Source organism: Hyperolius riggenbachi, chromosome 5 (genome assembly GCF_040937935.1).
Source record: "Hyperolius riggenbachi isolate aHypRig1 chromosome 5, aHypRig1.pri, whole genome shotgun sequence".
Classification (NCBI taxonomy): domain Eukaryota; kingdom Metazoa; phylum Chordata; class Amphibia; order Anura; family Hyperoliidae; genus Hyperolius; species Hyperolius riggenbachi.
In genome coordinates this window covers 116783232-116809618 of record NC_090650.1, presented here as the reverse complement: position 1 = coordinate 116809618, position 26387 = coordinate 116783232, and positions in this window count along the sequence as shown.

Below are 26387 nucleotides of genomic sequence, written 5' to 3'. Positions count from 1 at the left end.
CCTAAGTGTATAGTGGTCCCTGGGGCCCTTGCAGAAAATGTGGCAGCAGAGCAACTCAGCTGTCCAGTTGTCATCAGTCTGCATGCTCCCCATCTTCATTCCCACTGGCACCTCTTCTCAGTGACCCAGGTGCATGTTATATGTGCTGGGCCACTAAGAAGAGGTGATGAAGGGGGGAGCATGCAGACTGATGGAGAATCGCGTCGGCTGGACAGGTGAGTCACTCTGTTGCTGAATTTCCTGCAGGTGCCCCAGGGACAACTATACATCTGGAGAGGAAGGAGACCTGGAGAATCTGCTAACCAGCTCGGGGGGGGGGGGGGGGGGGGGCAGAAACAAAAAGGAATAATGTTGTTTATGGGGGAAGGGGGACTTGTAATAGTTTCCTAGGGCTCCATTGAGTCTAGAACCAGCCCTGCAGCCAGGATTCAAACTCTGATTTCCTACATTAAAGGTGGCGCCCTTAACCAGTACACTATCCAGCCATTGTACATTCAGAGTGTTTTAGAAGTGTAACTAAGTAGGTAGAAAAAACAAAGTGGAGGGGAGGAAGTGGAACCTTTCTGTGTGTGTGTGTGGGGGGGGGGGGGGGGGGCATGCAATTTTTGTAAGGGGGGGGCATGGTTTATATTTATGTCCCTGTGCTAACCCTTAAGCCCCTTTCCCACTTAAATACATTAGGAAACGGAAGTGGAAATCGTAATGCATTTGCAGTGATTCATCAGCAACCGCAGGGATCGTGTTGCAACGCGTTGCCACGAATTGAAGGAAGAAATGCAAATGTAGGTAAGGGGCCTTAGTGCTAGCAATAATTATATTTGCACTTAATATTTTAAATTCTTTCACAAATATCCAAGGCCAGATTTATACTTCTTCTGCCCCTAGACCTATTATGTTGTGGCTCCCAGTCTATGTACAGTAGTGCCCCTCCCATTCCATGTGTGCCCCCCCCCCCACCTTTCTCATGTGTAACATCCATGTACTGCAGCATTTTTCTTTTATGTATAGCTCCATTAGGCATTAGCGTCCCTTTTTTCATGTATTGCTCCATTTGCAGCCTTCCTTTTCATATGTAGCAACCCCTATTTCACGTCAAGGTGCCCCCTTGATCTGCCCCCTAACCCTTCCTAGAAATCCAACCCTGCAAGTATCTGACTGAAAGAGGCACATAAACTTTGTAATAAGGAAGTCTGTATTCACAAACGTCTTTTCAACTTTAAATGTGGCTCTGGGATTATGTTGCAAAGTTACTTTAAAAGCAAATAGTGCTTAGCAGGGTTTTTTCAAGTTACTGAGTTATCAATACCAGTAACCTATTATAGAAAGCAAGGGCATACTTGGCAAAGGTCCACAATTTTCTGGGACAAGATCAGACACTAGACTTCAGCAGAGACTAACTGCATTAGAGTGCAGATTATTTTGTAAGATATTATGATTGAAAGCCCGAATCCATGCAGTTCTAAATATACTATTGAATAGCTTAGTAAGCAAAAATGCTAAATGTTAACTTTGGTGTGTCAAATTAAAGTTCATGTAGCTAAAAACACAGATAAGAAAGTTAATCACTGCAGCCAACCAGTGCTGTTACTGTATTCAAACTTTAATTTTTCAAGGGCCATATTAGAATAGTGACTAGGGACCAATATGGGACCAGATTCATCTGAGCGTGAAAAATAAATTGCTCATTTCATTAAGGGACATTCACACTTGTCTACTAATTATACCTTATCATACCTTATATAAGTCTGTGGAGAGCAGGAAACTGATAAAAAATCAATAGTTCAAGATCTGTGTAGTATCTGAAAAACATTTTAAAAATTGGCATCATTTTTTTATTATTATTATTATTATTATTTAGTATTTATATAGCGCTAACATATTCCACAGCACTGTACAGAGTATATTGTCCACTAACTGTCCCTCAGAGGGGCTCACAATCTAGTCTCTACCATAGTTATATGTTTATGTATGTATCGTGTAGTGTATGTATCGTGTAGTGTATGTATCGTAGTCTAGGGCCAATTTAGGGGGAAGCCAATTAGTTTATCTGTATGTTTTTGGGATGTGAGAGGAAACCAGAGTCCCCAGAGGAAACCCAAGCAGACATGGGGAGAACATACAAACTCCTTGCAGATGTTGACCTGGCTGGGATTTACCTGAGACAGTCAAAAGTTTAAAGGTAGATTTTAACATTAAAGTACAAAATAAGATGATTGGATTCCAGAAAAGCCCTATTTAGGATTAGGATTAATAATATAATCATGTCTTTATTTTTACTTCATGGGTGCTTTAACAAAACAAACACTGTGATAAAATACTAATTTACCAAGAAAAAGAACATACTAGGAAAAAAATGTTAATGTCTCCCACCATAATGTAGCTCAGACTCATAGGAGTGCATCAAGCATTGTCATCCTCTAGAGATCTTTGCAAAGTTTTGACTGTCCTGTAACCGCAGTGAGCCTGGAGCTCTAGAAGGATGTTCAGAAGCTGCCAGGTAGATGAGTGAATGCAAGCGGGAGGGAGGACAGGTAGATATACATTCATCAGCAAATGCAAACACGCTCTCTGCATAAGGGGCGCTCTTGGTATATTCCCCACAGATAAGTCGAACCCCTCCTTAAAGTGAACCCGAGGTGAAAATAAACTTATGATATAAACAATTATATTTATCCTGCTACTCCTAAAAATGACCTTTTTTAGATATCGCATGGTTTTATTTTATATTTAAACATTTATTAAAATGAATTTTTTTGTTGTCCCTGCTCAGTGGCAGTCTATAAAGTGTCCCTAAATGAAAATACATGAACTATTGACCTTTTCCTACATCCCCTGCTCTCAGAAGTTGTATTCTGCCAGTAAAACATTTATGGCTGTAATATGCTTATCAGTGAGGTTTCCTATATTCTCAACAAGGTAACGACAAGACAGAAGCTGTCACTTCCATAGCTAAAAATTAACTCTTTCAGGCAGCAAAATAAAGCAGTGTGGTTATTAATATGTTTTGCACTTTAACCACTTCAGCTCAACTGGACGAAAATTTTCATCCAGTTAGGCTGCGCGCACTCCTGCAGGTCACGCGCGATCCCGCGGGTCCCCCCGTGCGCACTCCCACCGCCGGCCGTTGGCCAAGCGATCAATGAAAGGTATTATAGCTCCCTTTCATTGATCGGACCCCCCCGGAGAAAAGCCGACAGCTTCTCTTCAGACGCTGCGGCTTTTCTGAGCTCTGGTCTTCTTTCTTCTTCCTGGGAGCGAAATCGATCGCTCCCAGGACTTTTTGATTGTGGCCATCTTGTGGCCAAATAGTAAAACTACACCGTAAACCACATTTTATTAAACAAATACATTTTTACACATTTAAAATCCCCTGTTTACCTCCCACACCAAAAAATACCCACATACAAGTTTTAATAAAAAATAAAAAATTACAATAATAAAAAAAAAACGTAAATAGTTACCTAAGGGTCTGAACTTTTTAAATATTCATTTCAAAGAAGTATATCAATATGATTTATTAAATTATGGGCTTCTAAATAGTGATGGACGCAAATTGAAAAAATGCACCTTTATTTCCAAATTAAATATTGGCGCCATACATTGTGATAGGGACATAATTTAAATGGTGTAATAAGCAAAAGAAATTGGTAAATAAAGTACATAGGTTTTAATTATGGTAGCATGTATTCATTTCAAACTATAATGGCCAAAAGCTGAGCAATAATGATTTTTTTTCCATTTCTTTCTTAATATTCCAGTTAAAATTAATTTAGAATAAATTAATTCTCAGCAAAATGTATCACCCACAGAAAGCCTAATTGGTGGCGGAAAAAACAAGATATAGATCAATTCATTGTGATGAGTAGTGATAAAGTTATTGGCAAATGAATGGGAGGTGAAAGTTGCTAAGATGTAAAAAAAATCTCAACCCTGTAGGCTGACGTGGTTATATACACGTTTATTTCATTATCTCACATGTTGCCTTTGGTACTCTTTAAACTCAAAAGTTAAGGGTAAGGAAGCTGGGTTATCCGCGGTGATATAAGATATTAATATATTATTACATTTTTTTCTTTTTTCAAGTTTCCCCATTACAGTCAGTCTAATCTTCCTAAAGTTAATAGCAATAAGATAACACAAATTCCGTGTACACAACTCCAAGGAACTTGCTGCAAAATATAAAACAGTGGGAGCGGTGGTAGTGGGAGTCTAGGAGCCCAAGGTAAAGAGGGTCACCGCCCTTTAGGCGCAGGCAAAGGAGGGGTAGAGGGAGCCGTAGGAGGTGTATCCAAGAAAAGGAAACAGATACAGTGGAAGGGTCAGGAGTAGTGGGTGCACCCAAGTTGGGGAATACCATTGTGGATAAAGAAAAGGAACTGAGAGTGATTAATCTGTCTAACGTGGAGTTATCAGAGGACTGTCTAACACTGCTTTCTAAAGGTCTCAATTACTGTATTACCAGTGACTTTGATATATGTCGTTTTGAGGTGGATCTTTTGGAGGCTGTTAGAAAAATAAATGTGCACAAATTTTTTAAGAGCAGAAATGAGGCAAATGTGATCAATTCAGGGGTAGGTCCTTTGGGTTTCAGCACCAGTGCCGCCTTTGATGCCAAGGATAAAAAAATGTTGGGGATTCTAAAAGAACTCCTGGAAGAGGGTGGGAGCCAAGAAAGAGAGGGGGAGGAGGATGAGGGGATGACAGATAGGGTTCATAAGCCCTTTCGCAAGTCCACATTTAATCCACCGATTACCCCAGGGAGCCCGATAGATGTATTTCACAGCGGTATCCTTGATGAAATTAAGGCTTGTCTATACCCTAAAGATGTTATGAATATCACTGAAGGCGAGAGGAAGGCACTGGTATGGCTGAGATCCAGGACCGATATTGTGTGTAAACCCGCCGATAAGGGGGGAAACCTGGTGATCTTGTCCAGGGAAAACTACTTGGAAGAGGCTTATCGCCAACTGGGGGACACCTTGACCTATGTGGAATTGAAATCAAATCCAGTTGAGAAAGATAAGGGGAAATTAAGAGCTCTTTTGAAAAGAGGGGTGGAACTGGGATTCCTAAGTCGGAAGGTGGGGGAGGAGCTGTTTGCGGAAAAACCCAGGTTCCCCCTTTGGTATTATCTACCTAAGGTGCATAAAACGTTGGAGAACCCACCCGGGAGACCCATTGTCTCCGGGGTGGGCTCTCTAACTGAAGCTCTCTCAAGATATTTAGATTATAGGTTAAGACCTTGCCTCAGAATGGTGAAATCATTGGTGCAGGATACAGTGGACATTTTGAATGTCCTGGAAAATTTTGAGTGGAAGGAAGGCTATCATTTGGCCACAATTGATGTGGTCAGCTTGTATAGCCGCATTCCACATACGGCGGGACTTATAGCGTTGCGTAGCGTTTTGGATAAATACGGTAAAAGCGATGAATTCTCTGACTATCTATTTGAATGTATGAGCTTCATTTTAGAACAGAACTCCTTTATGTTTAATGGGAAGTGGTACAAGCAGGTATCAGGGATCGCCATGGGGACCCCGGTAGCACCCACGTATTCTAATCTTTTCTTGTCTGTGTGGGAGGATGAAACTATCTGGTCCCCCGTTAACCCCTTTCGTGCTAAATTGAAGTTATGGCGTCGATATGTGGATGACGTCAGGGCCGGCCCTAGACTTTTTGCCGCCTGAGGCAAAATGAGAAAAAAATCGCCGCCGCCGCCGCCCTCCCCCCCCCCGCGGGGGGGGGGGGGGCGCCAAGCTGGAGGGGTAGCTGGCAGAAAGGGGGTATTGGGCCTAGCGGTGGGGAGGGGGGTCGGACCCCCCCCCTCCCTCGCCTGGGTCCCCCGATCTGCGCTCCTCCTCCAGCGTTACTAGCCTGCATATAATGAAGAGGCAACGGGCGGGGGAATCACTCACCTCTTCCGCGTTCCATCGTGCGTTCCACTGACGTCACTTCCTGCAAGGCCGTCCACTTACAATACAGTGGGCGGCATTGCCGGAAGTGACGTCAGTGGAGCCACGATGGAACGCGGAAGAGGTGAGTGATTCCCCCGCCCGTTGCCTCTTCATTATATGCAGGCTAGTAACGCTGGAGGAGGAGCGCAGATCGGGGGACCCAGGCGAGGGAGGGGGGGGTCCGACCCCCCTCCCCACCGCTAGGCCCAATACCCCCTTTCTGCCAGCTACCCCTCCAGCTCGGCGGGCGGGCGGGCCGGCCGGCCCAGCATGCATGGACGGCCGGGTGCCGCTCCCCCACATCTGCCGCCTGAGGCAAATGTTTCACCCCGCCTCATGAGCGGGCCGGCCCTGGATGACGTCCTTGTAGTCTGGGATGGTGACAGCATGGAGTTTGCTCAATTCATGGAGTGGATTAATTCCAACCAGATAAATATGAGCTTTACATCACATTTTGGGGACAGGGAAGTGGAGTACCTGGACCTCAGGGTGGTGATTGAAAATCAGGTGATTACTACTAAAGGGTTCAGGAAAGAAACCGCCACTAATAGTTTGCTCCATTTTTCTAGTTACCATCCCAGACATGTCAAGGACGCCATCCCGTATGGCCAATTTCTCCGCCTTCGGAGAAATAATAAAAATGACACTGACTTTGAGAGACAAGCGGAGGAATTGTATGACCGCCTCAGGAATAGAGGTTATGAGGTAGAATCAGTGGGCAAAGCCCTTGCTAGAGCTCATGAGGTCCCTAGAGAACAACTTCTCACCAGAAAGAATCGATCATTGTTAAAGACAAATCGGTGTAACTTTGTTTTTGATTACTCTCCCCTATCTGAAAAAATTAGACAGGTTATTAGGAATCAGTGGCGTATTCTAAAGTTGGATAGTACTTTGAAGGATCTAACTACCATGCCCCCTAGGGTCAGCTTTAGGAGGGGGAAAACGATTAGGAAATTACTGGTACACAGTGACGTTAGAGTTAGAGAGGAAAGTTCGGTTACCTGGTTGTCAAAGAAAAAATGGGAAGGCAATTATGGATGTGGACACTGTAGTGCGTGTCGCTCTGTTAGAAAGGGTAAGGTAGTCCAGATTGGACCAGTCACCTGGAGAATTAGAGAATTCATCAAAATATGTTGTGTACTGTGTTTGGTGCCCCTGCGGTCGTTATTACATCGGGAAAACAGTCCAGCCTCTAAAGGAACGTTTCCTCCAGCATAAAAGATCTATCAAAAACGGGGTAGGTGCTACCCGTTTGATAGAGCATGTAAATGAGAGCCATGGTGGCAATGCGGAGTGTCTCTCCTTTGCAGGCTTGGAAATTGTACAAGGCGACAACAGGGGAGGTTTGAGAGATGATCGACTCTCTAAAAGGGAGGCCTGGATGATTTCACATACTGAGGCTCTAGGGAATCTGGGTTTTAATGAGAGGGATGAGGTTAATGCATTTTTTAAGCAAAAGCTCTAGGTAGGATTTCAAGTTATACTACACTGTCACCTTAACCTGTAATATGTTCATGGTTGTCTCCCCCCCCCCGCCCCCTTTGTGAGAGAGAGGTGGGTGGTGGGAGGGGATACCTGGATATAGGTGGGGTAGGAAGTGAAGGTGTCAGGCCCCACGTGTCCTGAAGAGGCGTGGTTACACGTGAAACAGCTGTAGACATAGGGGCTTTCGTTTGTACCTGTGCTTTGGGGCTTCAATAAAAGAAGATTCTATGAGGAGTGCCGGAGTCTGTCAGTTATTTCAGCCATACATATAAAACAGGGAAGATCAATTTTCAAGACAAATAGTCATCTAAAATAAGCTTTTATAGTCTTACAAACGAAAAAGTTATTGCAAGGGAATTTTAAATTAAAACTGCTAAAGCAGAAGTTTGGTCAAAACTAAAATAAATCACAATCTTACATAATGTCTGGTTATGTCTACATTTGTTTAAAAAAATAATTTAAAAAGTCACTGTTTGGATATTTAAAACACCAGCACCTTTTTGTTCTCAGAGGCTATAATGTTTAATATTGTAATTTACGGAGATCTTCTTTTTGCTCAAGCTGCAAAGGCAAATCATATAATTACACTCTTCTGAACTCACACATAAATCCAGATGTCCATGTGAGGCCTATGGGTTTTCTAAGGCCATAGTCTAACGGGAGATTAGTCATCCTTGCCTGCAGGTGTTTTATAGCAGCAGATTTTGTCATCCCTTTGAATTAGGATTCAGCAAAATTAGAATTGGGTTGATGAACCTGCTGTACTAGACAGAAATGTACTCATCAGCGAAAATAAACTTATGATATAATGAATTGTATGTGTAGCACAGCTAAGAAATAGAACATTAGTAGCAAAGAAATGAGAATTGTTTTCCAGTACAGGAAGAGTTAATAAACTTCAGTTATTATCTATGCAAAAGAGCTTCTCTGAGCTCTTCGACCCAACTTGGGTCAAATACAGTCCTGTTTTCTGAAACACTTAAACAAACAAGAAACAGTGAGAGATAGCTTGAGGTAAGGTTTTACTGCAGGAAAGTTCAAATGGCCATTAGCACTGCTCTTTTTTATAGTTTACAATACAGTGTGTGGTTTGTAAACTGCAAATAAGACAATGTTATAAAAAAAAAGCCATATAACTGAAAATAAAAATAAGAGATTATTTTCTTTTCAAATAATGTTCTATTCATTATTTGTTCTACAAATACAATTAATTATATCATAAGGGTTTTTTTTTTCTTCAGGTTTGCTTTGAATCCAGGAAGCAGGCAGATAGCTCCTGGTCTGGACTGCTGTGCAAAATAGAGCTGTCATGTGATAAGCCAGTTATAAAGCTACAAATGTGAATAATGTTACTAGTATGTTATGTTCCTAGTTAATGCTGTAAAGCTGTGAGCGTGCTTGTTATGCAGCTTTACCACTAGTGTCTGACACGAGAGGTTTAAGCTTCTTCAGCTCAATGTTAAGTTCTGAACTTTAACTATAGTTCTCTATGTTTTGGCCTTTTAGAGAAAAGCAGTTCCAGCTTTAAAAGCCATTAGCACAGAGGGCAGCTGTAATGAAATAACCTCTAAGAATGCATGGCTTCTGAAAGCAGTTCTTTATGAAATTATACTGGAGCTGTACGGTCTCAATTCAGTTCTGGTCTTCTCTAAATAATGCATAATGGGCCTGATCCAATTTCCTTTTTCTTCAAGTTTTCTCATAGATGGTAGTTTCACGTCTTATCAGTAAAACACTTTTTCAGCCACCAGCAAACAAGAAAATACTCTGAATTATTTTGACAGAACTTTTATACCTAATGTTTGGTACTTTTTCAATTGCAGGGTGCTGAAACGTTATTTTAAAGATAACCCGAGGTGGGTTCTGACAATGCTATCCGCATACAGAGGCTGGGTCTGCTTATATTACCCATCCTCTGTTGCTATCTCAATCCCCCTAAGTTCCCCCTGCGCTCTGCTAAGCCCTCATAAATCGCAGCCCCGCTGTCGACACGCAGCGTGTCCCAGCGGGCTGTGTTTACGTATGTAGTGTCACTCTCGTCGCTCCCCCGCCTCCTGCATGGCTCCGGTCCCCGCCCGCGTCACTTCCTTCCCCGCTGATTGGAGGGAAGGGACGCAGGAGGGGACCAGAGCTATGCAGGAGGCTCCCCCTGAGCACCGCTTTGTGAATCAAGCCCAACATAGGTAAACACAGCCTGCTGTTTGTCGACAGCGCGGCTGTGATTTATGAGGGCATAGCAGAGTGCAGGGGGAACTTAGGGGGGATTGAGATAGCAACAGAGGCTGGGCAATATAAGCAGACCCAGCCTCTGTATGCGGATATCATTCTTAGAAACCACCTCTGGTTCTCTTTAAATAGTAAATGAAAATGTATCTCCTGGGAGAAACTTAGAAGAAAAAGTGATTTGGATCAGGCCCATAGTGTCTTATTATAACTACAGTATTTAAACTTTTTGACAAATCTAAATTCTTTGAAGCCTAGAGGTCATGAAAACATCAAAATATACATACTTACCGTATTTTTCGGACTATAAGACGCACTTTTTCTCCCCTAAAAATGGGGGGGGGAGTCCCTGCGTCTTATAGTCCGAATGTGTGGCCAGGTGTCCCCCACAGACAGATCACATATCGGCAGCCCTTACCGATCCAGCCGCGGGCTTTGCGTCCGGCATCCTGCTTTTGTAATCCAGCGTGAGATGAATGGGGATCCAGCATTTTAACTGGCTCTTCCACTGCAGCCTAGGCAAGGTGTCACCGCCAGGACCACCGCCAGGCTCTGGATCTTTAATGGCTCTCATGCGGCTGATGATGACTCGGGCTCTTGGATCTCCCCACCGCTGGCTGTGTCCCCCCCCCCCGCTGATGTCCGAGTGCACCACATATGCAGCCCCAGTGAGCGGATGGCCCATCTCCCCACCGCTGACTGTTTCCCGATGCTGAGACCACGTGGTTCCTGTAGCGGCTCAACCTCCCCGCTGCTGAATGCAGAGCCAGGACAAGGTACTCCTGCACCCAAGGCTGAGACACCAAAGTGCGCCCCTCCATCCCTCCACCCCAGCCATCACACACTGACTGCTCTTAGACTAAGAGGCACCCCAGGGCCCCCAACACCTTAATCTTTAGTTATCTAGCTTGTAGTCACTTCCATGTATCTCCTTTTCTTATTTCTTTCTGCTTCAAACACATTTAGGAATGACAGCTGAATGAATTGTGCGCCCCCTCCTACTCTGCGCCCTGAGGCTGGAGCCTCTCCAGCCTATGCCTCGGCCCGGCCCTGGCTGAATGTTTCACCGCCGCCCATGTCCGTGTGAAGCGCGCACGCATTTCCAGCGAGTGCATGACCCATCTGCCGCCGCTGACTGTTTCCCGATGCTAAGACCACGTGGTTCCTGTAGCCAGGCCCACCATCAGGGGGGTACAACTGTGACTTCCGTCACAGGCCCGGGCCCGGGCCCAGGGCCCGCAGCCTCGCCCCCCCCCCCCCCCCAGGCATTAACCTGCTGAATGGTCTCTTCCGGCCCCCCCTCCCCCAGCGGCCGCCGCTGTTAATACCTTAACAGCGGCCGCTCTCCCCTCTCTGGCGTGTGTACTTATTCCAGCAGCATCTCCCGGCTGCTGTGTGTGATGATGCGGCAGGAAGCATGGCTCGGTTCCCATAGTAATGGCGATACACATCGCCGTTACAGGAAGCCGCTGCCCTGCTTCCTGCCGCATCACACACAGTAGCCGGGAGATGCTGCTGGAAAGTACAGGCGCCGGAGAGGGGAGAGCGGCCGCTGTTAAGGTAACAACAGCGGCGGGGATGAGCAGGGGGCACCACCTACCCATACTGGGGAACTATACTGGCTATACTGGGGCACTATACTAGCTATACTGGGGCACTATACTGGCGCACTATACTGGCTATACTGGGGCACTGTACTGGCTATACTGGGGCACTGTACTGGCTATACTGGGGCACTGTACTGGCTATACTGGGGCACTGTACTGGCTATACTGGGGCACTGTACTGGCTATACTGGGGCACTGTACTGGCTATACTGGGGCACTATACTGGCTATACTGGGGCACTATACTACCTATACTGGGGCACTATACTGGCGCGCTATACTGGCTATACTGGGGCACTGTACTGGCTATACTGGGGCACTGTACTGGCTATACTGGCTATACTGGGGCACTGTACTGGCTATACTGGGGCACTATACTGGGGCACTGTACTGGCTATACTGGGGCACTGTACTGGCTATACTGAGGCACTTTACTGGCTATACTGGGGCACTATACTGGGGCACTGTACTGGCTATACTGGGGCACTGTACTGGCTATACTGGGGCACTGTACTGGCTATACTGGGGCACTGTACTGTCGATACTGGGGCACTATACTGGCTATACTGGGGCACTATACTGGCTATACTGGGGCACTGTACTGGCTATACTGGGGCACAATACTGGGGCACTGTACTGGCTATACTGGGGCACTGTACTGGCTATACTGGGGCACTATACTGGCTATACTGGGGCACTATACTGGCTATACTGAGCACTGTACTGGCTATACTGGGGCACTATACTGGGGCACTGTACTGGCTATACTGGGGCATTATACTGGCTATACTGGGGCACTGTACTGGGCGTGCACAGCAGTTTGTAGGGGGGCCCAGGCTTGATGTTGTGTGAGGGGCCCCAAAATTTCTGATGGCGGCCCTGCCTGTAGCAGCTCAACCTCCCCGCTGCTGAATGTTTTACGGATGCTCATGTCCGTGTGAAGCGCGCACCATGTGGGCATCTCCAGCAAGTGCATGACCCATCTTCCAGCCGCTGTTTCCTGATACTGAGACCGCTGATGTTTCTGTGGAGCTGCCTCTCACTCGGGTGCGCAAAGAGGGCAGCTCCAGACGATGGCCCACGTGGCTTCTGCAGTGGCTTCAGTTCCCTGCCACTGAGACTTGGATGATGTTCCTGTGGAGCTGCCTATCACCCAGGTACACTAAGAGGGCAGAGGGCAGCTCCAGCTGATCTGCAGTGGTTCCTGCTCCACCACCGTAGTTCACCGGGGGCAGATGGGAGACCTGGATTGATTTCACTGAGGGCAGCTTCCATCTCTGCCAGGACCACACTGCAGCCCTGCCACATCAGGTACCCCAAGGAGCTGGTAAATGTACTGTAAATGTACTGTAGTGTAGGTTGTGGGGACAGTGTAGGTTGTGGGGATAGTCTAGTTTAGTGTAGGTTGTGGGAACAGTGTAGTTTAGTGTAGGTTGTGGGAACAGTGTAATTTAGTGTAGGTTGTGGGAATAGTGTAGTTTAGTGTAGGTTGTGGGAACAGTGTAGTTTAGTGTAAGTTGCGCGGACAGTGTAGCTTAGTGTAGGTAGTGGGGACAGTGTAGTTTAGTGTAGGTTGTGAGAACAGTGTAGTTTAGTGTAGGTTGTGCGGACAGTGTAGCTTAGTGTAGGTTGTGGGGACAGTGTAGGTAGTGGGAAGAGTGTAGCTTAGTGAAGGTTGTGGGGCAGCAGGGGTTAGTGTATTGCAGCTAGTTATTGTAGCTAGTGGGGCAGCAGGGCTTAGTTTAGCTGGGCAGTGTAGTTTAGATAAAGACAGCTTGGCAGTGTGGAAGAACCATAAGATGACCCGGCAATAAAGATGCACCAGCTTATTTTTTTCTATGTTTTTTTGTCCTCTTAAACTTGGTGCGTCTTATATTCCGGAGCGTCTTATAGTCCGAAAAATACGGGTACTTGAGTATTACACCTGGCTCAAACTGATATCTAAGCTTGTTCCCACTAGAAAAAAACATTTGTTTTCTGAATTGCCATGAAGTTGCAGACCCACATGCTTGTGGTTTGCGTTAAGATTATATTATGCCCCCTCCCACCAGTGCATTTTGCATTTTTTCTGGGATACAATGAACCACAAATGCACCAAAGATGCATGGAACAATATGTTAAGAGCTTATTCCTACTAGAATAATTTTCCATGCAAGTTTCCTGAATTTTCATCAGCTCAATACACATGGCTGTGCTTGTCAGTTGCATTCAATCCTTCCACACTGAAAATTGCATTTGTGGTACACTACAATCATGAATCTCAATTGTTTTCATGTATGCGACACATTGTGATTACAGGTGCAATTCCTGACATGAAAAAAAGCCACAGGAAGCTAAAGTAGATCGTTTCTTGTAGTTGGTGTAGTATGAGGGGGGGGGGGCATTCTATAAGCATCATATCTATGGATTATTTAGAGTAAAATAGAGCTTGTTGATTACACAGAAATAGAACTGTGCTACATTTATTTAGTATTAACCATCTCTGACTGTCTCAGGTAATTTAATTCCATCACCTCAATTCCTGCACAAAGTTTGACTATGCCACCGGCAAAATCTAGGGGATGACATTTTGACAAACTGTTTGGGCCACCTGGCACCTGCCTCCTCTCCACTCACTCCCGCCTGCCATCCTTCCACACTTGTACCCCTGAATCCCCATCTTTATTCGACCGCTGGCATCTGCCATCCTTCCCTATGACAGCTTTGACAGAGGGGAAGCTTTGGCACGCAACCAATCAGGCAGGGGTGCTGGCACCAGACCGGCCAATCAAAGCGGCCCACTGCTCCTTTTGCTAACTGGTGCCAATGGTCTCGTGGCCAATCACTGCACTCGATCAGTGGCAGTGACATCTGAAAGATCGCTGCTACTGATCGAGTGAAGTGACCTGGTTTTGCCCGCAAGACCATTGGCACCAGTTAGCAAAGGAAGCAGTGGGCGGCTGTGATTGCCTGGTCATATACTCCAAAGTTTGCTTCCGGCAGCAAAAAGTCTAGAACCGGCCCTGTAAAGAATAGGTGGAATCACTTGTGATGATTAAAAATGATGACTGAATTTGACTTATTACTACAGATTATACACCATAACCTGTTGAATTAGAACCTTCAAAGACACTACTGGCAGATGCTGAAAGATGTGACAAAGAGGAAGAACTAGATGGCAAATTGCCTGTATTCTTAGTTATTAGTTTGTATTGTATGTTTGTATTAGATGTTGAGTGAGTACTACATTATTTTCCTTCCTGTTGTTCACAAGTCACTATTGGCAAGGATTTTGCAGCAGCAAAACTAGTGCATGAAACATTGAAACACAGCTAGTGTAAAAGTAGAGCAGAGTTAAGACTGAGGATTCACCTTGGTTGCGCTGAGCAACTGCTCAACTATTGCACTAGTTTTGCTACAATTTTCCCTGCATTGGTTTTGATAAATCTGCCCCGTGTTTCTTAGAAAAAAATGTGATGTTGTGCTGATATCATTATAACAATGTGTATTTTTCCAATCAGTCACTTTAGCAAATCTGTATGCTGTTTGACAGCCCACCTGCTGCTATATAGTTGCCTGACATAATACAATCCATTTTATTGAGGTTTGTCAGAAAACAACAAATCAAATTGTTCTTATGCAACCACAAATATTATGCTAAATAGATTGTAATATAATACAGTCATCCTCCGTTGACATTGTAATCCCATGTAAAGCACAGTATTATATGGGCATGGAATATTTGCAGGGTGTGGGACTGGGAAAAGACAAAGAAACTGTAATCTAAAGGCAAGGATGGTTCAGAGCCTGAACACATAAAAAACATGTACTTTAGTTATTAGTAAATTAAATATTTAGAAGAACATTAGGTTAAAATTAATTATTAATTTAATCATTTGAAATCCAAAGTATACGTAAGGTTTCTACTAGCAACTGGCTTGATTATACTGCATGACTCCTAGAATACACTCTCTTGTTGCAAGTCCAAGGAACTTACAACGGAAAACATAGAAATTTAATATGTCTGCCTTTAGCCAGGGATGTCCTCCTTAGCTGGAAGCAACGTTAGTGGACTTGAATAAATGTACCTTGCCATAAGACACACCTAGATTTAAAGTACGAAAACCAGGAAAAAAATATTTGAAACCTGGTGTGTCCATGATGCAGAAGTGTCTTCTGGAGTGAAGGTAGAGGCAGCCAGCCCCAAGTATCCCCGCCTAGCTGTCTTTCCATCACTCCATAAAAATATGCATGGCTCCTGCAGACTATAGTGGTAGCAGAGCACACTCTCCTCTCTGGCCAATGCACTCCTTCCTCTCCATGCTGGCACCCCCTCCCCAAAGCCGCTACTGGACATGCGCTGGAGCCCTGACGGTGCATGCACGGTGTTTGTTGTCACTTGTAGGGGTAAGTTTTGGGGGAGCCAGAGCTGAATCCCCGAGGCTACAGAGGATAGGGAAGCCTCATTAGGATCCTGAGGCATCCCCCTCCCATGGTAAGTTCCCCCATAGAGTCAGGCTTTTTTTGGTACAGGTGTACTTTAAAAGACAGAGTGTGGTTTAAATCTGCAACTGTGACAGAATGATTCAATGTTATAAAAAAGCTACAGTATATAACTGAAAATAAAAATATTAGCTACTAATATTCTATTCATTATCCGTACTACACCTATATTCATTATATCATAATTTATTTATTTTTTGTTTCAGGTTTGTTTTAAGTAAGCAACTTAAAACCCCTATGATACACTGAGCATTGCTTTTGTACTTTCACATATAATCTTTGATTACTTTTTCTATACAGTTCCCTTTTCCAGAGCATAGAAAGCAAAAAGAAACTGCACCTTTTCAATAAATAACCGTGTTCAGCCCCCAACAAGCAGAATTCTTTTTAAGCACACCTGATAAGAGGTAAGCTAAGCACAGAGGTACGTTCATGCTGTCTGATCCTTTCCTCACTCCCCCTGGTCCCTGTAATTACTCCTTGAAAAATGTTTTGGATAAAGTCAAATTTTGCCTTGTGCATTTCCGCATTTACCATTTTCACAAGTGGCTTCCTTTTAAAAGACTTGCTGCAATGTTACCTCCTATCACCCTCCTGTTAAAGCGGACCTGAACTCTTGCACAGGACAAAAGAAAAACAGAGAAATGCACCCTGTATGTATTTAGGGACTGTAGCTTATCTAGTTCTCCCTCGTCTGTGACTAATCACCATCATAATTTGATCTCTCAGCTGTGTGAGGTCAGGAATCTCCCCTGTCACAGCAAAGCAGCTAATTTGTAAACACGGGATGTTAACCCTATGTCTGCTACCATGAAAGCAGGAAGTAGTATTACACTGCAGATTTACTACAGGATTTGTATCAGCTGTAACAAAGAAATGTTTTTTTCTTTAAATGTTATAATGCTATTGCTTACCTTTTAGAGCGGAGAGAAACTTCTGAGTTCAGATAGTTTTAATGGGTGTCAATGGGAAGGGGGGGGGGTGGAATGGGAGTGTGAGAGGAAGGAACATTGCTGCAAGCCTGCCTCTTCCTTTCTGAAAATCTGACTTTAGCCAAAAATCATTTTTTTTCCAGGAGTGACTGGTGTAATGAGGAGAGGAGTGGAAAATGTACACAGAGGTATGTAAATACAACATGAACATACCTCTGGGCTCACCTTATGCTGAGGATACACGGTGCATTTCTTCTTATTAATTGAGCCGCTGATGCCTCGATTGATAAGGTCTGTGAGAAAACGCGGAAAAGCCGCCGCATATGCCAAGAGCAAGGTGGCTGACTCTGCGTCCAAAGCGGCGGTTTGCACGCATAGACACGCGTCTGGTAGTATGGTGGAATGCGGAAAAGCCGCCGCATGTCCTGACAGCAAAGCGGCTGTTTCCGCGTCCAAGGCGGCGGTTTGCATGCACCAGCGTGCGCTTGGTGTGGCTGGGTCTGTTAGTGCACATAGGCAGATGGAGAGCTACGCGCGTGCGGGCCTGAACTCAGGACCTTTATACCAGCAGGGGAAGTGTCTGCTGATCAGGAAGATCAGTTGATTCCTGCAGGACTCATGATTGGCTGAATGGCTCGGGCGGGGCGGCAAAGTCCAGCAACTAGATATTCTGCTGCTTGTCAGTTGCTGGTTGTTTGCCATTGCTAACACTTGCGTGAAGGCACTCAGACCTTAGCTAGACCCGACAGTGTGCCAGAACCGGCTGGAGCTGGGAATCCACACTGAGTCAGATTCTTGATAGCTTAAAGTACTAATTGAATTGTATTATTTGTTAGACCAGTTCCAGGGTGTTGAGATCAAGGCCCTCACACCCCAGACTAGGAATACTGTGTATCTTCCATGCCCCCCAACCGTCCCGTTTTCGTCGGGACTGTCACGGGTTGGGGGGCCCCTCCCGCTCTCCCGCTGCCACCCCCCGAAGTCCCGGTCTAGTCAGCCTCAGAGGTGACTGAAAAAAAAACCGATGCTCCAGCCGCGCAATGCGGGGAGTGGGGCTGCATCATTCCTCCCTCCCTCCCTCCTGCTCACTGAAGTTGCCTGCTGTGTGCCCCCCCCCCCCGGGATGCACAGTTTCCGCAGCGGTGGTCACATACCTGTCCATACGCTTGTACGGGAGCCGGCTTCATTCTACTTCCTGTTTCCTATGACGTCATAGGAAACAGGAACTAGAAGAGAAAGCCGGTGCTCCGGCTCCCGTACAAGCGTATGGACAGGTATGTGACCACCGCTGCGGAAACTGTGCATCCCGGGGGGGGGGGGGGGGGGCACACAGCAGGCAACTTCAGTGAGCAGGAGGGAGGGAGGGAGGAATGATGCAGCCCCACTCCCCGCATTGCGCGGCTGGAGCATCGGTTTTTTTGTTGTTTGCCTCCTCTCTGCCCAGGCACCCTCCTCCCCACCATACCCACGTGCTCCCCCACAGGCACCCACATGCTCCCCCACACCCACAGGCACCCACATGCTCCCCCACACCCACAGGCACCCACATGCTCACCCACACCCACGGACATCCACATGCTCCCCCACACCCACGGACATCCACATGCTCCCCCACACCCACAGGCACCCACATGCTCCCCCACACCCACAGGCACCCACATGCTCCCCCACACCCACAGGCACCCACATGCTCACCCACACCCACATGCTCCCCCACACCCACAGGCACCCACATGCTCCCCCACACCCACAGGCACCCACATGCTCACCCACACCCACGGACATCCACATGCTCCCCCACACCCACAGGCACCCACATGCTCCCCCACACCCACAGGCACCCACATGCTCCCCCACATGCTCACCCACACCCACATGCTCCCCCACACCCACGGACATCCACATGCTCCCCCACACCCACAGGCACCCACATGCTCCCCCACACCCACAGGCACCCACATGCTCACCCACACCCACATGCTCCCCCACACCCACGGACATCCACATGCTCCCCCACACCCACAGGCACCCACATGCTCCCCCACACCCACAGGCACCCACATGCTCCCCCACGGACACCCACATGCTCCCCCACACCCACGGGCACCCACATGCTCCCCCACGGGCACCCACATGCTCCCCCACACCCATGGGCACCCACATGCTCCCCCACACCCACGGGCACCCACATGGTCCCCCACACCCCTTTCAGGAGTCATAATAATAATAATATGAATTAAAATAAAAATATTTAAAAAAAAATAATAATAAAAAAAAATGGTGGGCGTGTCTAGGGGGTATTGGGGGCGTGGTTATGGGTGTGGCCTAAATGTCCCGTTTTCTGTGCTTACAATGTTGGGAGGTATGATCTTCTGTGTATTCTCTAGCATAGTTCCAGGGTGTTGAGATCAAGGCCCTCACATCCAAGACTAGGGAACTGTATTATCATTTATGTTATGCTCCAGACTAGTTCCAGGGTGTTGTGAATACGGACCTCACACCCCAGACTAGGATTGTGTTATTACTGTGTTACGTTAGCCCAGTTCAGGGCAAAACCTTACATATTAGCAGCAGGGCTTCCTGCAACCCAGCCTTGGTCCCTCGCTCAGGGGTCCACAGGCTACAGGAATATCACCCACCGCTCAGGGGTGAATTCCTCAGGAGTATAGGCCGCCAGCTCCTCTGGTGGTCTTTACTCAGAGTTGTTACTGTTGCACCAAACACTTACACTCTCTCCGGTGTCTAGAGGTTAGACATATCTGATTATTGACGATTCCGCAGATCCTCAATAATGGGGTATATCTGTATTCTTGGGGATACTGCGGATCGCCAAGGATCAGATTCTCTCTCTGGTTGCTGACACCAATCGTTACAAGGTCTGATCACCGCGCGGATTTCCCGCTCGATACCCGCGGGCGGACAATAGCGAAAATCGAGCAGAAGATAAGGAAGTGACCGCGGGGACGAGCGGGAATCGATCAGGGCGGCAGCGGGGCCGAGCGGGGCCGCGGTGGGAGTTGATCCGGCGGCTAATCGAGCCGCCGGATCTAACCGTGTATGCCCCGCATTAGGTAGCTTTACTTCAGGTCAGGTGTGCTTTAACCCTTATCACTCGTATGTCCCGCATAGCGGGACATCGCGTATTTCCCGATGCGGTCTGCGGAACATTTTGCAGCGGCGGTTTGCGACGCATCTATCCCCCCCCCCCCCCCCCACCCCCGCAAAGCTTGATCTCTTTCTGGCTATTAGTGGTCATGTAAAATTACATGCCCAAACAGTCAGTACCCCTCCTTCCCCAAACTGGAAGTGCGCGATCGGTGCACCAGGAAGTGACAGGTGCAATAAAAGTTCATTGCATTTGTCTTAGAGAATTTTTGCTGATTTCTTGCTTTTTACATATTGATTCCTTGCTGATTCTTTATTGCAGATTCCTTTCAGCAGATGCAGATTCCTTGCAGATTACTTTGCAGATTTTTTGCAGATTGCTTGCAAAATTGCATAGAGGATCAATGGCATCCTATGTAATGGACGTGGAGGAGAGTGTAAATAGTAGCCAGCATTTTATTGCTAATATGCCCAATCGAAATACCAAAGATTGCATTGTGTGTAGGGACAGTAAGACCTCGGGTGGCGGGCATAAAACCACCTATTATTGCAAAACTTGCTCACGCAGGCCAGGATTACACCCAGGAAACTGTTTTACAATTTACCATACCTTGGCTTTCTCCTCTGCTACCAGCCAATAGAAGATGCCAAACTGTCCAAATAAGGTATCAAATTAAACGTTATAATGTGTTCTTTAAAATAAGATATACCATGTTACTATGTTATGTTCCATGTTAAAATGAAAGAGAGCGTAAGAGGGAGAGTGCATTTCTGTAAAAAAAAACTCTGAGCAGAAACGACTCCCTTTAGGAAAGAACTCCGAGTGGAAAGGGTTAAAATAAACTGTCCAATTAAATTTTACTTCTAAAAATTTATTTTATCTTCTTTTTAGTACTTTTTTACTTGCTGAAAGTACTGAAAATATAAAAAAAAAACAAGGAGAAAACATCCTTTGAGGCTAAAAAGTTTAGTTCAGTTACAGTAAATCAGAGCTAAATGAGAAAACATCTGCAAGAAAACTCAGAGGAAAAGCTTTAAATAAACTGAGATTAGTCAGTAACAACTTTTATGGCATCACATCCAATATCTAACAAACTTCACTTAAGAAAAAGAAATTGAATCAAATGAATTTGACAGTTTCTATAATTAGAAATTGGACAAAAAATACTTTTCAAGTAAAAGACAGGAAAACCGTCATACATTTTCTTACAGTTCACCTTGGAAGACAGTAAGAGTCAAAGGAAATACATAAAAAGGTGGTTTCTAAGATTACAGATTTATTCAATTATGTCTTCATTCTTTTGGCCTCCGCTGATCCTTTCTGCTATAGGAAAAAGCTTTTCAGATCATCAAAGTCCTTATCACTGCAGTGTTTTCCTTGGTGAAAGTCAGACAATGCACTAGATTTCATATGTGGGGGAACACCCAAACCAAGTGATGTTAACAGGAAACCACTTGTGAAAATGGTAATGCTAATATTCACAAGACAAATGCCCATATGCAATTCACTTTTTCTCCGGAGTTTTCTACTAATGATATTTTCAAACTTGACAATAACATGCCTGTTACCTGTCACCAGCAAGCAAAAAAATACTTTAAAGGGGCACTATGGCGAAAAATCGTAAAATTTAAAATATGTGCAAACGTAGACAAATAAGAAGTACGCTTTTTCCAGAGTAAAATAAGCCATAAATTATTTTTCTCCTATGTTGCCGTCACTTACAGGAGGTAGTAGAAATCTGACAGAAGTGAAAGGTTTTGGACTAGTCCATCTCTTCATAGGGGATTCTCAGCTTTTATTCTTTATTAAGATATTCTTAAAAAAGGATTTAAACAATGATGCTGGCCAGCTTCCCTGCTTGGTACACAGTTTTTTGGCAGTTGGACAGAGCAACTGCCATTCACTAAGTGGTTTTGAAAATAAATAAATCCCTGATAATCCCTCACGAAGAGATGGACTAGTCCAAAACCTGTCATTTCTGTCAGATTTATACTACCTACTGTAAGTGACAGCAACATAGGAGAAAAGTAATTTATGGCTCATTTTACTATGGAAAAAATGTACTTCTTATTTGTATATGTTTGCACATATTTCAAATTTTAAACATTTTCGCCATAGTGCCCCTTCAAATAGTTTTGACAGTACTTTTTCACCTACTTTTTGGTACTTTTTCAGTTGCAAATTGCTGAAAAGTTATTCTGAATAGAAGATGAAAAAATAATCTCTTAGGAAAAAACTAAGAAGAAAAAAGTTAATTGCGTATGGGCCTTTGCCTTGTGTCATATGGGCCAAAATACAGTATCTGACCTAGCCAAAGATTATGTTTTCCATTCTGGAGCCCTTCTTCAATTCATTTTTTTTCTCCAAAGTTTTCTCCTAGGTGATATTGTCACACCTTATTAATAAAATGCTTTTTAAGCAACTAGCATGCAAGAAAAAGCTCAGAATACTTTTGACAGTACTTTTGTTTTCACATTACACCGATTCTTCGCTCACTGCGCTGGCTACCTGTAAAATAGAGAATACTCTTCAAGATTGGACTGTTGACAATCAAATCCCTACACAATTTGGGTCCTGGATACATGAAGGACTTGCTGAAACTGCACTACACCCTTCACAACCTCAGATCAGCAGGATCCATAAACCTGAGCACTCCCAGAATGCACATCAAAACCTTTGGAGCCAGAGCTTTCTGTCAGGCAGTCCCTACCTTTAGAAATTCCTATCACACCCACTAAAGACATTCTTTGGAGTTACACAATCCAGACTGAAAAGCCACCTGTTTAGCCTGGTATTTGCGGTCTTGTAGAATTCTTCCGCTCTATCACAATTTACCTATCAACCATTTACTGGTCTGAGCCATGTTTATGCGTTTTGAGTCCTATGGGAGAAAAGCACTTTACAAATGTTGTTTGAAGGCATCCAAGCCCTCCGATGTGGGTGCAGGGAAGGCATCACTCCAAATGCTCTCACCACCTGGGGCAAGCACTCCGATGCCAAGGAGGCAAATTAAGCAGGTAGTCTACTATATTTTATTTTTTCCTTTTAAAATGCCTAGAAAATAAGATGATAAAATGATTATTAGAAAAACTGTCCAATATATACACACACAAATCTCAAATCTGAGAGGAATTTCTGATTTCAGCATCATTTCTCTGTGTTTCTGTGTTAAAGAGGAGCTGTCAGCCATAATATCACAGAAAAAAAAACACATATATAAGTAGATAAATACTTGCTCTACTTACATAACATATGTATTGCGCTGACCACGTTTTGATTTTAGTGATTTTTCTACAGTAAAAAAAGAGAAAATCCTGCTTAGCATTTCCCATTTTAAGTGTGGCTATTTTGAAGCCAATCCTGATGTCAGTTCCTCCCTTACTCTCCTCTGCCTGATTTGATCTCCCTTCACTAGTCTCAGCATGAGAAATATTGGCCAATCAGAGAGGAACAGAGGTGTGCGAGGGGAAAACAGGAGGGAAAAAGAGGCTTCAGCCAATCAGGCTGCAATAGTTAAGTTTAAGGGGAAGTAGAGAAGCAAAAAAGTACAACCCAGCATGCCCTGCAACTTCCTTTTTGTGTACCAAATTTTGTGTGTACCAAATAAGAGTTAGGTAAACTGGGGAATGATCATTTATCAACAAGAAAAATAATAGTGATTTTAACTTTTTAAATGCCTGGTTAGCATCCTTATTACTTGCTTACCAGCACTGGCGTAACAATAGGCCCTGCAGCCCCTGCTCCCACGGGGGGGGGGGGGGGCCACTCAGGGCCGTTTTGTGGGGGGTGGAGGCCTAGTTACGCCTAGTTACGCCCCTGCTTACCAGATGAAAATAAAGAATTTATTTTTGATTTTATGCCTGACAGTTACACTTTAACTGGACAGTTTTAACCAAAAATTTCATATGCTCGGTGGTTGTTCCTTAATGTCTAATAATTGATTAAGATGATCATGAAAACACTTAGTACTTCTGGTCACCTTCTATTTTAATACATAGAGGAAACAACATAGCGCTGTTATGTATGCCGATATACATTCTTCATTAATGTCTGCTTTATGACTGTTTTATGACATTACTGGAATGGGAATAGGTTGTTAAAGCGGAGTATACATTTTTGCTGGTATTGTAAAGCTCAGGTCCAGTAGGGAGCTGCCAGAATCCTCTTTGTCTCAGATATCACACAATGCATGTGTCAGTATCCTCAGGATCATTCTTCTCCTGGACTTGCATCCACCAGACCGTATCAAGCGTAATAGAGCGCTGACATGGATTTTCTCAGATCTAGTTACCATGAAAGTGGGCAGCAATTTCCCAGTGGAATGGCACATTCTGGCTTTATATAGAGAAGTTCACAAAATAAATTCTGTATTCTAAAAAATACAGCAGAGTAAGTTTGGTTTCATTGTGATAGCTTTTGCCATAAAAAAACCGTAATGCATATTTTATTAATTATTGTAGTTATTATGACTGGATATAGTGGGGAAACATTTTTTGTGGTGCTATACTGAACGCAATTAACAAATCACATTACTGGAAGCTCTATATCACAGCTGTCAATGCGCTCAAGGCCCACGGGCTAAATGCGGCCCTTCTTGCCATTTTATGTGGTCCTGAGAGATTCAGAAAATAAGCATGGGGCCCCTTCCAAGGAGCCAAACTCCCTTATATGTCTGGTAAAACACACACACACACACACACACACACACACACACACACACACACACACACACACACACACACACACACACACACACACACACACACACACATCTACAGACCTTTACCCCCATCCCCTCTTCCTACATTGCAGAGTAGTGCAGCAGAGCAGTGTACTATTTACTTTCATTGGGTCTCTTCTGTTCTTCCATACCTCCAGGTTCTGATCACGTGACATGGCTCAGGAGCCAGAGGTATGTAGAATACAGCATGTGGCTGCCAGTAAGATCAGAGGAGACCTGAAACAGTACTGGAGCAGGTAAATATTAAACTGCTCCATCCACAGCACTGCTCTGCAGAAGGTTGAGAGGGCCCCCTACAGGTGCTATAGTTATGCTACTTAGTTTGAGATGGTTCAATAAATGTTAAATTTTAAAGAGAATTTGTACTGTTCGATTTGTACAATAAAAAACATACCAATCTCCTGGATCACTCATACTGTGATCTCCTGGATCCCTGTTTGCCTTTTCCACCGTTCCCCACCATGCTCCTGGCTTTTAATCGCCATTTTTAGGCAGTGTTTACAAACAAAAAACATGGCCGCTAACCAGGAAGTGATGTATGTGTATATATATATATCATGTTAAAGTATACTACAAGTTTTTATTACATAGTGAATTTTCTGCACTCCAGTCAGGGATTCTCATAGTTTCTCAGCATTGGCAGCTCCCTCCCTCCTCAGACAAGCTGAAATTGAGAGCAGAGAGCTGTCTGTGAGGGATAAACAAAGCACACACACAGAGCCTGCAGGGGGCATGCATAACTTGTCCCTATCACAGCAGAGGCAGCTCCTTCCTCCCTGGGTCGACAAAGCTTGACAAAAAATGAAGATTAGATATATTACAGAGACAGTGCTACTAGAAAAGGCTGCAGTAATCCAGACCACATTAGAACATGTATATAAACATATAGGATAGAATAAATTAAAGGGACTCCGAGCAGTGCAAAAACTATGGAAAGATGCATATCATTTTAAAGCTCTCTTTCTCCTCTTTCCATTGATATATAAACCACCGCCCTACGCCTTTTAGTTTTCGCTATTTTCGCATTCGAAATTGCCGCGGCCGCGACTTCGATCGCAAAAATAGAGAAAACTAAAAGGCGTAGGGCGTCGATTTAGGTGTCGCCAGAAAGAGGAGAAAGAGAGATTTAAAATGATATCCATCTTTCCATAGTTACATTGTATTACACAGGGCGACTTTTTCTGTTGAATGGAGCTGCTGACTTTGAGAAAAAGTCGCCCTGTGTAATACAATATAACTATGGAAAGATGGATATCATTTTAAAGCTCTCTTTCTCCTCTTTCTGGTGACTCCTAAATCGTCACCCTACGCCTTTTAGTTTTCTCTATTTTCGCGATCGAAGTCGCGGCCGCGGCAATTTCGATCGCGAAAATAGCGAAAACTAAAAGGCGTAGGGCGGTGGTTTATATATCATTGGAAAGAGGAGAAAGAGAGCTTTAAAATGATATGCATCTTTACATAGTTTCTGCACTGCTCGGAGTCCCTTTAACCTGAAAATGTTGTTACATAGTCTCTTTAATAGACTTTTGGCCAGTGTCTTGCACTATGTTTTAGATTTTGTCCCCTTACGTGATTGAGTTTGACACATCTGCCTTACATTGAGCTCACAATAAAATGTTTTTGTTTCTTTGTTTCTTTTTTCTTTTTGTTTGTTTTTGTTTGTTTTTAGAAAAGCATCATTTTTTTAGAGGCCTGGGTTATAGGCCAAACTTAGTTAAACTCAGCCCACACACCGCTATTGACCAGTCAACAAGTAAATTACAAGTACCGTGCTCTAATTTCAGCATAGAAGTTGTGGTCACAGGACAAATGATGGAATAATGATGAAGAATAAAATAAATAGACTATCTACATTTAC